This window comes from Cavia porcellus, unplaced genomic scaffold (genome assembly GCF_034190915.1).
Source record: "Cavia porcellus strain 051 isolate PalLab524CR breed Dunkin Hartley unplaced genomic scaffold, mCavPor4.1 scaffold_27, whole genome shotgun sequence".
NCBI lineage: Eukaryota > Metazoa > Chordata > Mammalia > Rodentia > Caviidae > Cavia > Cavia porcellus.
In genome coordinates, this window is record NW_026947510.1 from 33045926 (window position 1) to 33061524 (window position 15599).

The following is a 15599-nucleotide window of genomic DNA, read 5'->3' on the forward strand; positions in this document are numbered from 1 at the left end:
CCAACACACCCAGCCAGTGATTTTTCTTTTAAAAATGTTCTAAATCTTCCTGATCATGGGGCTCTGACACAGAATACAATGTTCCCCTTTTGTCTGGGAGAAATGAAGCAAAACTGGAGATTTTATTTGCCGCAAAGACACCACATCCTTTTGGGGAGATGCATCTGTAACTGCTAGGATGCTCTGTACTGTACAAGTTGACTACCTGAAAAAGAAGATATGGCTGAGGTTCCCTGCCTGAGTAGTGGGCAATAACTGCAGGACCTGGGGGTTATCCTGCACCTCAAGTATCTTTAGCCATGAGGAACAAATTTTATTAATTCCAAAGAATTCTTACATTATGACACTTTTTTGTGTGTAAAAATTTACAGACATATGGTACACTGCATTCCAACTAATTCTTCTACACAAAGTAAGTAACACCTGCAGTCTATAAAGGGCCATTTGGCCTCTACAAGTTGTGGCTTAACAACCTGTAGCTTGAAGCCAGGCATGGTAAGGTATGCCTCTAATTACAGCATTGGGGAGGCTGAGGCAGGAGGACTGTTGCAAGTTCGAGACCAGCCTAAACTGCATAGTGAGACCCAATCTCAAAAAGACAAAATAAACAAACAAACCTGTAGCCTGTTAATTACTTATCCAAGGGTGTTAATATCTTAAAATGACACCTAATCAGATTATTTCACCCACTATTTTCTAACAGTGATCTCCAAATACTAGTTTATTGTCAGGGAATGAAGGTCACAACATCTCACCTGTCCACAGTTAGGCTCCAATTTCAGATTAAGGACAAACTGTTAGCTTTCCTTCATGCTCAGGTAGCAGAGCACTCTTCTCAGGGCTGCTCCATCAGATTTCACATCTGAGGCCCAGAAACATCAGGTGATGACTTTGTGATTCCAGCTGGCTATTCTTCTTCCCCCACCAGCATCTCCCAGTCTCTGGCTGCCACTGCCAAGTGGGCACCTTCTCATGACCACAGCCACATCCTACAATTATGATTTTGAAACAACTACTTTTGGCCGGGCGTGGTAGCTCATGCCTGTAATCCCGGCACTTGGGAGGCTGAAGTGGGAGTTCAAGACCAGCCTGGGCTACAAAGTGAGCTCAAGACCAGCCTGAACTGCATAGCAAGACCCCATCTCAAAAAAAAAAAAAAAAAAAGAAAGAAAGAAAGAAAGAAACAACTACTTTTCTATGGTTTTAACATTCTATTTTCTTCATGTTCTACATACTAACATTAAACAAAAATAAGCAAAAAACCAGGCAAGTCAGAAGGATAGCAGTAAATTTGCACAGCACAGGAGCCATAAGAACAGCAATTAAATGACAGTCCTACTAATGATCCAGAATCTTAAAAGTTCAAATGTTATTCACTATTCTTCTGGAAATTTGGAAATTGTATCTTCTTTTAAAATGATTGCTTTCCCTCCCACTGAAAGGAGTGTAAAAAAAAAAAAAAATGCAGCAACTGCAAATCCTACCTATATAGGAGTTCACTATCTCCTTTTGGAATGTAAATGCAGACCAACTAATTCTTCCTTGACTATTTTTTCTAGAATTAAAGGTAAGTAATATATAAATGCCAGATACCAATAAATGCTATTGTAAAGGAGGGGGGAGCTTTCTGAAATAGAGAAATTCTACAAAGAGAATTTACTCTTCTGTATTTTCCCACACAAACAACTATATCAGCACAAAAATAAAGAGTTATCCTGGAATACTCTAGACAAGAATAAGTAAATATGAATCATCCCTTTTTGTGGGAGTAGGAGACTGAGACACAGTATTGCCATGTGGTCTAGGTTACCCTTGTATGGCTTCACAGCCCAGGATTACCTCCAACTGATGCTCTTCCTGCCTCAGCTTCCCAAGGGTTGAGATTACCGGCATGCACCAACACACACAGCATTTTAAAAATACTTAGTTCAGCCAAGTATGACAGCATACACCTGTGATCCCAACACTTGAGAGGCTGAGGCAAGAGGATCACCATGAGTTCAAGGCCAACCTACGTTACACAGTGATACTCAAGGCCAGCCCAAACTTCATAGTGAAACCTTGTCTCCAAACAAAAACAGAAACAAAAAACTTAGTTCATCCTTTCACAGGAAAAACATTTGTTGTATTGCTTAAAACTCCCTTCACTATTAAAATGGCACTAAAGAGTGAATTATTTTCTCCTTTTAAGGTAAAATTTTAGAAGGAAAATAATTTCCTCCAATTTTAATTCCCATATTAAGCCAAACCTAGAAGTAATTTATTTTACCTTATAAATAATTTCAAATAAATAATCTAGAATCTAACATTTAGTATTTGATTTCCTATCAGGTCAAATTTCTTCACTAAAAGAATTATTTGAACTCAAACCTCAAAGTACATTATAAATATTTAGTTTTCAAGTGGGAATATCAGTCTATTCTCTACAGAATGACAGACAAGACAGCAAAAGATATGCATCACAGGGGCTGGGGATTTAGCTCAGCTGCATAAGCACCCACTTTGTATCGCAAGCATGTGGTCATTGAGTACCCCAAAAAAGATATGCATCACATCATAGTGTTAAAAGAAAAAGCTAAAATGAAAGACCAAATAATACCTTTCTCTCATTTTTCTTGTAAGACTCCTTCTCAAAGTTAATTATAAAGTTTCATAATTTTTTGTTTTTATTATAATTTTTATTATATAGTTTTATCATATAATATTATATAGTTTGTAAAAGACAAAAAAGTAAAAGACCATCTTACTATAAAAAGGCACCTCTTACTGTAGTAAAGTCTTTTGCTCCAGCTAAAGACATAGTATAGGGGCTGGGGGTTTGGCTCAGCGGCATAAGCGCCTGCCTTGCAAGCAGGCAGTCGTGAGTTCGATCCCCGGTACCGATAAAAAACGAAAAAGACCAAATAAATAAATAAATAAAATAAAGACATAGTATATGAACTCAGGATCCAACTACAGTAAATAAAGGCTGTAGAAGAAAAATCATCCCTCAGCATCCAAGGCAGATTGTTGGTTCTAAGACCTTCTCTAGTTCCACATATAAAATGGCATAGTATAAGTACATTCTCCCATGTACTTTAAGTCATCCTAGATTACTTATAATGGCAAATTCTATGCAAATAGATGTTATAGTGTATTGTTCAAGGAATGACAGTCTATTTAACTTCAACTTGCTTTCTTCCCCATCAAATATTTTCAATCCACAGTTGATAGAATCCACAGATGTGGAATACAAGGATAGCGAGGGCTTATTCTATACAAATAATACAACAGAATTTGTACACAACTCCACTGTAAGATTCAACACAATTTTAGAAGGATTTACTCCACTGGAAGTTACTAGAGTTATTTGTAATATCATCCATTTTTGGCTGGGAAACACAGGAATTGGGTCAGGTTTATGGAGAACGACAAATCTATGTATCTTGAATTTTAGGCACTCCACTGCCTCCTTTCCTCCTTACAACTCTACAAATTTTGGGTGGTTTGACTTGATTTGAGGCAAGATCTTGCTATGTAGTTCAGCCTGACCTTGAACTCACTACGTAGCCTAGGCTGGCTTCAACTGATATGATTACAGGTGTGCACCACCATACCCAGCAGTTCTATACACCTTGTATATATAGTCTCAACGTTTTTTTTTTGTTTGTTTGTTTGTTTGTTTTTTTGTACAGTACACCTTGCTTATACATATTGTACAAATTCCTCATTCAGTGACCAACTCATTTAATGATTTTAGTCACAGGACTAGAACTTGGACATTAAATAAGTATCTATATACACAATCCTCAGAGATTCATTTTTAAACTGTTCTCCACTCTTTTAAAAGTGTTGCCCTTGTACAAGTTTCAGCTATTAAGGTAACACAAACCCAGTTAAGTGTCTCTTTCCAATCAGACTCCCATAACAAGGACCTACTTCAGTAAGTCTGCTGGACATCCCCAACTGAACACTGCCCAATGTTGCTTCAGTTGAATGTCTAAAAAAAAAACTGATTTGAAGCTGGGTATGCTAAGGCAGAGGGATTATGATTCTGAGGTCATCTTAGGCCAAAGATGTGGTTAGCCTAAGCTACATGGTAAATACAGTCTCAAAACCAATTTATTTTATTTTTATTCACATGTCTGCTGTGGAACCTGAAGTCCCCACTACGATCATTAAATTTTATGTCTAGTTGGCTCTGAAGGGGTGTCCAGCTATCTGATCAACAACTAGTCCACATGTTGCTGAAGGTATACTGTAGATGTGACATCCCATAGTCAATGGTTTTTTAAAAAAGAAGTTATCCTCCAAAATATGGATAGACCTCATCAAATGATTTGAAGGCCTTGCTAATCACCAAAAACTGAGGAATACTGCCTCAAAATTCAGGACTTGAAAAGCTCTAGATATTCTGATTTTTAGCTTATTGGTCTGTCCAACAGATTTCAGACTTAAGACTTCAGTATTAACTCTTCTGCACCCAAGTTTACAGCCTGTAGCCTTTCTCTACAGATTTTGGATTTACCAGCCATACAATCATTAATAGCCAGTTTCTTAAAAATAAATATGTAGCTGGGGACTTAGCTCAGCGCCATAAGCACCTATCTGGCAAGTGCAAGGTCTTGCGTTCAATCCCTGGCACAAAAATAAATAAATAAAATATGTAAACATTTTTTATATCAGGGATCAAACTTGGGCTTGCCAGGAAGGCGATTATGCCACTGAGCTAAATCCCCGGGCTTAAATATGTAATTTTAACATACATTTATATGTAAGGTGCATTTCTCTGGACAACCTGATTCAATTATTCTAATTAATGTATTCAATTAAGAAACCTAGACATCAGTTTTGCTTCCACCTTTCCTGTACTTTTACAACCATGCACACACAATGTTAATTTGATGTCTAAATTACTTCAACTGTATTCTTCCCTTCACCTCTGGTTTATTTATCACACATCAGGAATACTATAAAAGCCTCCAAACTAATCTGCTCTCTCTCACATTCAATTTGCTGAATACACTGCATTCTCGCATGCTTCTTGTTACCAGGAGTATATACCTTAGGCCTATCTACTTTATGAACTCTGGGCTATAAACTCTGATGCATCTGTTAAGTTTTCCCTGACTCCTAACGTAATTCTTTACATTATTATACATGTATTCTAGTACTACCACATTATAATTCGTGTTTTTTTAATACTAGGCCTGCCAATGCTATAAAAGGAATTTTAAAGTTTGTATCTTTGTATGGTTAGTCATGCTTATCAAGTGATTCTATTTATTATATAAATAGAATAAGGCGGGTCAACAAATAAGGCTGGCTTCTCAAACCAGGACCCTGAGACATTCAGAGACAGTGTGAACACTTATCCTATTATTGTTATCACTCAATATGGAAAAGATCATGTATTTCCCTACTAAAATTAAACGTTTACAAATAAGAATGCATCTCTACCATATTAAGAGGAACACAATGAGACAGGCACAAGTGGGTTAAGGCAAGATCATAACTTTGAGCCCAGCTGAGCAACTTAACGAGATTCTGTGAGCCAGGCATGATGGCTCACACCTATAATCCCAGCACTCGAGAGGCTGAGGCAAAATGATTTCATGCTTAAGGCCAGCCTGGCAACAAGGTGTGTTCAAGGCCAGTCTACATGGCATAGTGAAACCCTAGCTCAAAAAGACAAATATAAAATAAAATTTGAAAAAAAGATTAAGGATGGGGGTTGGAGATTTAGCTCAGCGGCACAAACACCTGCCTTGCAAGCAGGTGGTCATGAGTTCAATCCCCGGTACTGATAAAAAAAGATTTAAGGATGTAACTCAATGACAAAGGTACTGGGTTTAGTCTCCGGTAACACACACAAATGCATAAAAAGCACAATGTTGAAGATATCGAGCAATTAAATTACTTATCAAAGTTCAGATACTAACTTATTGAGCATTTTTATAAATGCTGTTTCAATTCAACTTTGGGGCTGGAATGTGGCTCAGCGGTAGAAGCACTTGTCTGGTATGTATGACACAGTGAGTTCTGTCTCCAGCAATGCCAAAAAGAGAGGAAAAACAAACAAACAAACAAAGCTAAAATCACTCAAGCTTAAATTATAATAATATTTTACAGGTTAAGAAACTGGGGAGAGTTTGGGTGTGGTGGCACACTCCTATAATCTCAGCCATTTTGGGAAGCTGAGATAAGAGGACCACAAATTTTAAACTCACAGTGGACAACTGAGACCTCATTTCAAAAAAGAAAGAAATTGGGTGTACTGGTGCATGCCTATGATACCAGAAGCTCAGCACCCAGGAGGCTGACAAAAGAGTGAACATCAAGATCAGCCTAGATTCCACTCCAGCCTAGACTACAGATCCAGACTTTTTTTTTTTTTTTTTTTTTTTTTTCAGACTTTGTCTCAAATAAGTGGAAAATCATATAAGGCTAGGGATGTGGCTAAGTCAATGCTCCCTGGATTCAATCTCTGGAGAAAAAAAAGAAAAAGAAACTGCACAGCAAGTTAAGAGACTTGACACCCATAACAATAACAACATTAATAAGTATCAGAGTCTAGACTCAACAGTTGGTAGCTTAACCTTCAACAGTCTCCCCTCCAGGTCACATTTTTGCTCAGTGAATTAATAAAACATTATCTTTAACACCAATTTTACTTCTTTTCAGGTTTTATCAAGGTTTTTTCTCTGACTGAATCCTACTGCTGCTACAGCTCTTTTCAACCCAAAAAACGTAATTTGGTCTGTATAAAATTTTATTGCAGGGTGGCCCATGCCTATAATCCCAACACTCACGAAAGTGAGGCACATTCATTCATACGCTCTCCTTATAAAAAGCTCTTCTCACGACACTTAAGAAAAGGAAACTAGGTATGGTGGTACACACCTGTAATCCCAGTACTTGGGAGGCTAAAACGGGAGACTCACCCCAAGTTCAAAACCAGCCTGGCCTACAAAGTGAGTTCAAAGCCAGCCTGAACCATATAGTGAAACTCTACCTCAAAAAAGACAAAAAACAAACAAAACAAAAGGGTGGTTTCCATAGTGTAGTGGTCACCATGGTGGTTGCCTAACAAAACAAAAAGCTACAGACCTAAGTTTCCACTTCTTTAAGTTTCTACTTTTTCATACTGTAACACTGTTCATGCAAAACATCGCACACAGGTGAGATTAAAAATATATATATGGGGCTGGGGATAGAGCTCAACGGCACAAGTGCCTGCCTGGCAAGGACAAGATCCTGAATTTGATTCTGGTACAAATAAGAGATAGTGAGCCAGGATTTAATTTAGCTCAGCAGTATAAGCGCCTGCCTGACAAGTGCAAGGTCATGAGCTCGATCTCCCATAAAAAAACACACACACAAAATATAGATAGACAGATAGAGGCCATGGTGTGGTGGTGCACACTTTGTAATTCTAGCACTTAGGCTGAGGCACTAAGATCCTTGGGAGTTCAAGACCAGCCTATACTACAAAGTGAGCTCAAGGCCAGCCTGAATTGCACAGTGAGACCCTGTTCCAAATAAAGGCAAGACCAAAAAAAAAAAGAGACTGGGGATTTAGCTCAGTGACACAGCAGCTACCTGGCAAGCATGAGTTCAATTCCTGATACCCTGCCAAAAACAAAACAACTATACACACACATTATACTACTACTATAGTGAGTAAAACAGGGATATATTATCACCATTTTAAAGAATACCTGCCCAGAATACTACAACAGTAAAGCCAGGACTGGCATTAAGGTTTTCTGATTTCTTTGAACTCTTTTCTGCTATAAAATAATCATCAAAGCTAGGTGTGGTAGCACACACCTGTAATCCCAGCACTTAGGAGACTGAAGCAGGAGGATCACTGCAAGTTCAAGACCAGCCTGGGCTACAAAATGAGTTCAAGGCCAACCTGAACAACACAAGACCCTGTCTCAAAGGACAAAAACAAAAAAAAAAAAACACTGAAAGAAATTTGGGTCAAGAAAATAAATATCTGGGCTGGGGCTTTAGCTCAGCGGCATAAGTGCCTGCCTTGCAAGTGTGAGGTCGTGAGTTCGATCCCTGGTTCCGAAAAAGATTTAAAAAAAAAAAAAAAGAAAACGAAAAAGAAAGAAAATAAATATCCATTTTGAGTGATTAACCAGATAAATTAGGCAATTTACAGTATCATTTCAATCTAACAATCATCCCCCTTTGAAATATTACTATCTTTCTCTGGCAGTGAAGGTGTCCTAGCACAGAGGCTAGATATCTAACTCATCTAACCTAAAGCCACAATTAGAAAGTGATAGAGTACAGAATGACTTCAAATTCCACACATTCTATGACAGAGATTGCCAGTTATCTCCCACTATACATTTCCTACTCTACTTCCTTAGTCTGTAATTGGATACTTGCTAGTTAGCCATGCCATGTAATTAAAAGATCATTCATGTCCCCTAGAGTTTCTTGCAGCTAAATGTGGTCATGTTATTATAGACAACTAAGTGAGGTAAAAATATTATAGACACTGTAGACAAGGGTAGGCCTTTGAGGGAGTCAGTGAAGTAGAGAACATGTTACAAATGTGGCTGGAGGCCCATCTCTCAAAAGTTACACCTCAAGATAAAGACAAAATGGCCAAACAGACATGAGTCCCCAAGGGATAAGCAAAAACTTAAAAAGAGTATACTATAATTGGCATCACGTGGCCCAGTAAAGTTTAGCTAGACATCAGTCACTCAAATGGGGGATTAAGATGTCCTGACCCATCCTTCTAAAAAGGTCTTTGTTCTTTCCATGAGTGACCTGCTTCCCCACTGGATCAATAATACCTAAGTGGCTATACTTGTGATCTTATTGGTTGATCATAGTTTTGACCCACATTGTTCCTACTTCATGATATTGTACCCACAACTAGGGCTCAAACTCCATGACCTTGAGCTTGCCAGGCAGACACTATGCCACTGCCCACCTCATAATTTTGATCTATAAAACTTTCTGTGAAAAGTGGGCTTGTTGGCAAACCCTCTTTCAGGTCTCCTCTTGTCTCTCAGGTACTCTCTCAGTAAATTTTTCCTACTCTTAACCTCCATTGCTTCTTAGAATTCATTCTTTGATTTCTGAAAACACAAATGAAAACCATCTAACAAGCTGAAAGTTAATTTTTTTGCCTAATATCAATGTAACTAAACGTTGGCCAAAGAGATAAGTGAAAGTGTTAATGAGTAATTTCCAGAAACCACATCTAAGAGGTACACTCTTCTTTGGCCCTTCTTTCATCCTCTGGACTCTCTAGGACAGAGGTAAACCCTAGACAGCCAAGGATTATGTTTTAATAGGTTACAGAGTTTCAGTTTTGCTAGGTAAAAGAGTTAATGGTTTAAATGGTAACTTTTATATGTACTGTATTTTATCACAATAAAAAGGAAATTAACTGCAAATTTACACCTTTCCAACCAGTCAGAAAAACTTTTACTCAAATTATCTATGGCTTTGTTACTAAAATTCCAAAAACTGGGGCTAGGGATGCTCGTTAGTAGCACAGCACCCTTCTAAAAAGCACAGTCCTGGGCTTGATACTAAAAAAATTTTTTTGAATAAAAAAACAAAAATAAAAAATAGGGGCTGGGGCTTTAGCTCAGTAGCATAAGCGCCTGCCTTGCAAGCAGGCAGTCGTGAGTTCGATCCCTGGTACCGATAAAAACGAGTAAGACAAAAAAATAATTAAATAAAAATAAAAAATAAGAAGCCAGGCATATAATTCCAGTATTTGAGAGGTTGAAGCAGCATGACTGTTGCAGGTTCAAGACTAGGCTAAGGCTACAAAGTGAGCTTCAGACCACCCTGAACTGCATAACAAGAGCCTGCCTCAAATAGACAAAAATAAATAAATAAATAAAATTTCAAGAATGGTATGTAATATACTAAACCCAGTAAACCTAAAAGCAAGGGGAATATTTCCCTGAAATTCAGATAAAATTTCCAGTGATCTCAATTAATAGAGAAGGCCAAGCATGGTGGTGCACACCTACAATCTCAGCACTGGGATGCATAGTGAATCTCAAAAAAATAAATAAAAAGAGAAGTTAGAAACCTCCTCATTTACCTAGCCCACAGTGAGCCTAACTAAATTACATGCAAAAGAGTAACTGAAAGGGGCTGGAGATTTAGCTCAGCAGCATAAGCGCCTGCCTTGCAAGCAGGCAGTCATGAGTTTGATCCCTGGTACTGATAAAAAAGAAAAAGACAAAAAAAAAAGTAAGTGAACAACTGCACACACCAAAGCATCAGGGAAGAATTCCAAGTTTGCCATTCAGGCAAATCTCCATCAGTTTCCAAGATGCAGTTTTCGGGCCAGGGATTTAGCTCAGCTTTGTAGGTGCCTTCGTAGGTGGCAAAGGCCTGTAATCCCAGCACTCAAGAGGTTAAGGCAGAAGATCACTGAGTTCAAAAGCCAGGCTGGGGTACATAGTGAATTCAAGGCCAGCTTGATCTACAAGCAGGGACACCCTATTTCTAAGTAAATAAATGGATTTTTGTTTTGCCAACTCATCAATTCACAAACTGTTATGTTTCATGGGAATGTACTACACCTACACTTCTCCAGCCGACTGACATTAAAGACAGCAATCAAAAAAACTAAAATGTAAAAGCAGTTTTAGATTCTAGGGCTGGGGATTTAGCTCAGCTGCATAAGAGTCTGCCTTGCAAATGTGCGGTCGTGAGTTCGATCCTTGGTACTGATAAAAAAGAAAAAAAAAATCCTTGGTATCGATAAAAAAGAAAAAGTAAAAGTAGTTTATTCTTCACCCCAGTGGATAGCACAAAACATACTATACAACAAATTGAAAAGCTAAAGGATGAGTTTAAGAGATGGCCATACTATATCATTAAGAGTAAAAAATCGGGGCTGGGGATTTAGCTCAGCAGCGTAAGCACCTGCCTTGCAAGCAGGCAGGTTGTGAGTTCGATCCCCGGTACCAGAAAAAAGAAAAAGAAAAAAAAAAAAAAAAAAAGCAAAGAGTAAAAAGTGATATTTTCGGAGCCAGGGATGTAGCTCAGCAGCAAAAAACCTGTCTGGCAAGCACAAGCTCCTGAGTTCGATTCCCAGAACAAAACAAAACAAAAAGGCATTTTCAGGGCTAAATACAAGAGAAGTGTGTATTCCCATAAGATTTAAATGTAGCTATTAAAGTTCATAATTGCCTGTATTTTCAGTTTCTCTTAAAAATAAAGCCTAATCCTTATCACACAACTAATCTTGAAATATTTAGCTTTGATATTAAAATTAGGGGGAAGGGGGCTGGAGATAAGCACCTGCCTTGCAAGCAGGCAAATCATGAGTTCGATCCCTGGTACCGATAAAAAGTTGATAAAAAGTAAAAAAAAAATAAAGTAAAATAAAATTAGGGGGAAAAACAATTTCAGTAAGAGAAAAAAAGATACAACCAGATGGGTTCCATACAGACCGGCCTTTAGGGCTGACTAGCTCTGTGGCTTTTTCCCTCCGTGTCAACTAAGAAAAATACTAGAAAACAATAAAAGATTAAAAATAACACTATGGCATTAGTTACTATGAAGGCAGAAAATCAATCTTCTATAAACGTAAAGCACAGATACATATGGCACATGAATCTAAAAAAACATTATGCATAGTTATTTGGGGGGTAATATATTATTTAACAATTCTTTTTTTGGAGGGGGTGCCTGGGATCGAACTTAGGACCTTACACTTGCCAGGCAAGTGCTTGTACCACTGAGCTAAATCCTCAGCCCCTATTTAACAATTCTTAAGAGGACAAGTAGGGAAAATACAAGTACTGTAATAAAAGACAATTTCCTCAACATCTATACCTAATCTCCCTACTGAACCTTTCTTGAAACAACTGCACATGCCAGCACAGCTAACACTTTAAAATAATATCTTTTTCATCACTCTTCACTCTATTATAATCTTCTCCAAATCTTAAAATATAACTTTGAGGCCTAGGATAGGGCCTAGCACACTCAAGTAGTTTGATCCTCAGCAAACTGTGCCATACATGAAATAACTAATTTCTAAAGGCTCTTTTCTCACTTGTGTATGACTTAACCCGCCTTTGCAAAATATTCTTTGTAAATTTCTGCCATGAAAGTCTCTAGGAACCCACACTACTACAATGTTCCCAAAACAGGTGTCAGCAAGCAACACACAACTCTCCTTCCTTAATACTTTGCTTTCTCTTACTCCCCAAGTTTTTTTAAATTTGCTTTTTAATTTGTACTTATGTGTTTACAGTACATGATTACATTCATCATGGAGAATTCCTGTACATATATAACACATCTTACCATCTCTTTACATCCCCTTCCACATGCTTTTTGTGTACAGAAGTTCTTCCCCCACCCATTTTCACTCAGTTTACATCGCCAGGCCTGTTCCCTAGAAAATAAAAATCTACTCTTGCTTAAGTATGGAACAATTTGCTTAGTTCTCCCTTTCTTTTCAGCCTCACTAGTGTGCTACATCAGCTCACAGTGGGGAGCTCTGAGAAAGAAATCCAGTGACTTGCCCCAATAGCATGTACCAGGTGGATAAAAACTGGCAGGAGGAGGAACTGGGAGATATTTTAATGGAAGCTTCCCATGTGCTTCAACAAACTAATGCCTGAGGCTTGGTTCATGTTCATTAGTCAGAGAAAGAAAGAATATTCCTGTGTGTTCTTTCTCAATGTGGCTGAGAAGTACATTTCTAAGATGCTGCTGATAATTTCCCTCTGCAGTGAAAAAGGAGACCACATGAGAAGAGAAAGAAACAGGCACTAATTTCTTGTCATTCTCCCCTCTACTCCTAGATGCCACTAATGACATGGGTATATCCAAATAGGAACCCTAAGGAAACATGGGAAAAATAAAGCCATAGCAAATGTGAAATGAGGGCTTGAAGGCAAAGAAGGGAGTTCTGAGAGGATGAAAATGAATAAAGTTTTTTATGTGCCATTTACAGGCCTGCCAAAATGAAACCCACTAAACTGTAAAACCAACTTGAAAAAACGAGCAGAGGAAAAAAGCTAAGATAAATGGAATTTTAGAGGTTACTCACAGTCCTTACCCCCCCCCCCAGGGGGAAAAGGCAGGAAGAGAAACGTGGCTCTTGAGTGGAGGACTGTATGTGACTGAATTTCACGTTCCCCTTCTTTGCTCTTTTATCAGATTGAGACTGCCCGCCTCCCTCACAAGAAGACTACAAGCACTGGGGGCTGCGGATTTAGCTCAGCGGCATAAGCGCCTGCCTTGCAAGCAGGCAGTCATGAGTTTGATCCCTGGTACCGATAAAAACGAAAAAGACAAAAAAAAAAAAAAAAAAAGACTACAAGCACTATGGGACTAAAAGACAACCACAAAAAAGGGAGACAGAAAGATGGCACGGGGGATCAGTAGTACTGTTGCCAAACTATTAAAACAGGAAACAAAGAAATACAATTAAGATAGGAATAAACATTAGATCACCCTAAAACAGTCCTTCTAACCTTTGATATACTAACCAAGTAACACACAGTATCAGAAATTTCACTATGTTCTTAAAATCAGGTTACATTTCAGAAAAATTCAAAAAATAAACGTCGGATGTCCATAATTGAAATTTCAGTCTTCTATTCCAAATAAATTATCTTAAATGTACTTTGCAACTGTTTTTAAGAAATCGTTTTAAAAAAGAAATGACCCCTCAACTACTCAATATTGTAAAAGCAAAGTCTTAAGACTTAAGTAACATTTAAAAGTTACTAAATAATTGGGAGGCTGAGGCAGGAGAATCGTCTGCAAGTCCGAGACCAACCTGGGCTACAAACTGAGCTCAAGGCCAGCCTAAAGTGCATACCGAGACCCTGTCACAAAAAGACCAAAAAAAAAAAAAAAAAGTTAATAAATAAGAACGACCATCAATGAACATTAAACCAACAACAGAAAAACTTCCCTTTTGCCCGTATATGTCCCATGTAGATTTAGAATTAACCTAAGTGTTAGAAAATAGAGATAATGCAGTATACACAAGTAATGGGAAAATAACTGGTGGAAGAATTTACACAAGTTAAATTCGTAACAGCATAATAACTTCATTCAGAGAATAGAACGAACTCTCCATCTCTATTCATGAACACAAATGGGAAGAAATACTGGGATTATGAACCTGAGCTCAGAGGTAAAGAAAAATAAGGAAAGAGCAGTTAACCACACCCTCCCCATTTACAATTTTTTGGGTAAATCATAGCCAAATGCTTAAAAAAATTAAAAATAAGACAAGCTTTTGGTCACCTCCTTCCTCCCCAGAGAGCTGTCAAAAAGGGGGGAAGACGGTCCCTTGGAAACACACCGGGAGCAGGCGCGCAGTAGCCGCGGTGAGGGCACGGCCCCGCCAGGGGCTCACTCCCGACCCGCAGGGCAGCGCTCCCGGCTACCACACCCCCTCGCCAACGGGGAGCCGCACGCCCAGGCCCGGCTCGCGCCGCACCTCCTGCACCCCGCCAGGCGGCGACCCGCCCCACCGACCACGGCGCCCGCGGCCTCCCCGCGCCCCGCCGGCTCCTCCCGGGCACCCCCGGCCGCACCCCGCCCCGCCCCCGCGGGCCCCGACCGCTCACCTGGCCCCCGGCTCCGCCCTCACCCCCGGCCAGCGGAGCTGGCACGGCCGCCCCTGGAATCGCCGCCGGGGTCCGGGTGGAGGTCGGCTGAGGCGCGGAGGGGGAGGGGGAGGGGTGATGCCGAAGCCGCCTCCTTTCTCCTCCGCCGCCCGCCGCTGCCGCGGCCAGGCCAGGCGTCCTCGGCCGTCGCCCCTTCCTCACAGTCTCGCGGTCGCGCTGCCTGGCCCTCGCCCCGACTCCCACAGACACCGACTCCCACACGCCGCTCGGCCTCAGCCCCTCACTCGCCTGCCGCTGGCTCTCTCGCGCGCGCGACCCCGCTCACACACAGCGCGCGCGATGCTCGCAAGGCCGCCTGCCCGCGTGCGCGCAAATATAGACTCGGCGCGCGCCCGGCCCCGCCCTCCCAGAGCCGCAGCTCGAGGGTGGGGGGCGGTGGCCGCAGGGGCGGGGCAACGAGGGCGGGGCAACGAGGGGCGGGGTCTGCGGGCCTGTCGACCGCACCTGCGCGGAGACCAGTCCTCCGCCTAGCTCCGGGCAGGGCAGCAGGGGCCGGGCTCCCGAGGGCGTGCTTTCCCTTCCCCCTAAACTGTCCTTTCTGAAGAGCGCGCGTCGGTGATGTTCTGGGCCCCGCGGGAAACCCTGAGTTGAGTCCCTGTTATGCGCGCCCCTCGCCTCGCTTCCCTCCTCAGGATCCAGCCCGCGCCGCTCTGAAGCCAGGCCCGAGCCCCCGAATCCCCGACGTGCGGTGACCCCCGCCTTTCTCAGGGCCACTGCCCGGGTTACCCTTCCCGCGTTTGTCCTCTCTCCAGGAGGCAGGGATCTGGGGACAAAGATCGGAGGTATCTGAAAGGCCTCCCGCGTGTGCAGTAAAGACAATGCCTCCGCGTGTGGACAGACGGGTTTTGCGCTCTTTGGAGAGTACCGGGGTTGAGCAGGTTGAAAGATAAAAGACAGGCAGGATGGGTGGAACTAGCTCTGCCCCTTAGAAAGCAGTGCAATCCCTGG

At 40.9% G+C, this 15599-nt stretch overlaps 1 protein-coding gene across 6 annotated transcripts in view; it reads right to left on the bottom strand.

Moving 5' to 3' along the window:
- Rimklb (ribosomal modification protein rimK like family member B) overlaps window positions 1–15011 on the bottom strand; it is a 66070-nt gene extending 51059 nt beyond the window's left edge. For 4 of the 6 annotated variants that reach the window (XM_063238152.1, XM_063238151.1, XM_063238150.1 and 1 more), the window contains exon 1: window positions 14592–14899. The gene's annotated coding sequence lies outside the window, so the exon portion shown is untranslated. Of the gene's footprint in view, window positions 1–755; window positions 884–14591 lie in introns of those variants that run through there. The other 2 variants (XM_063238148.1, XM_063238149.1) reach the window with 2 other exon arrangements.
- Between the last annotated feature and the right edge of the window lie 588 nt (window positions 15012–15599).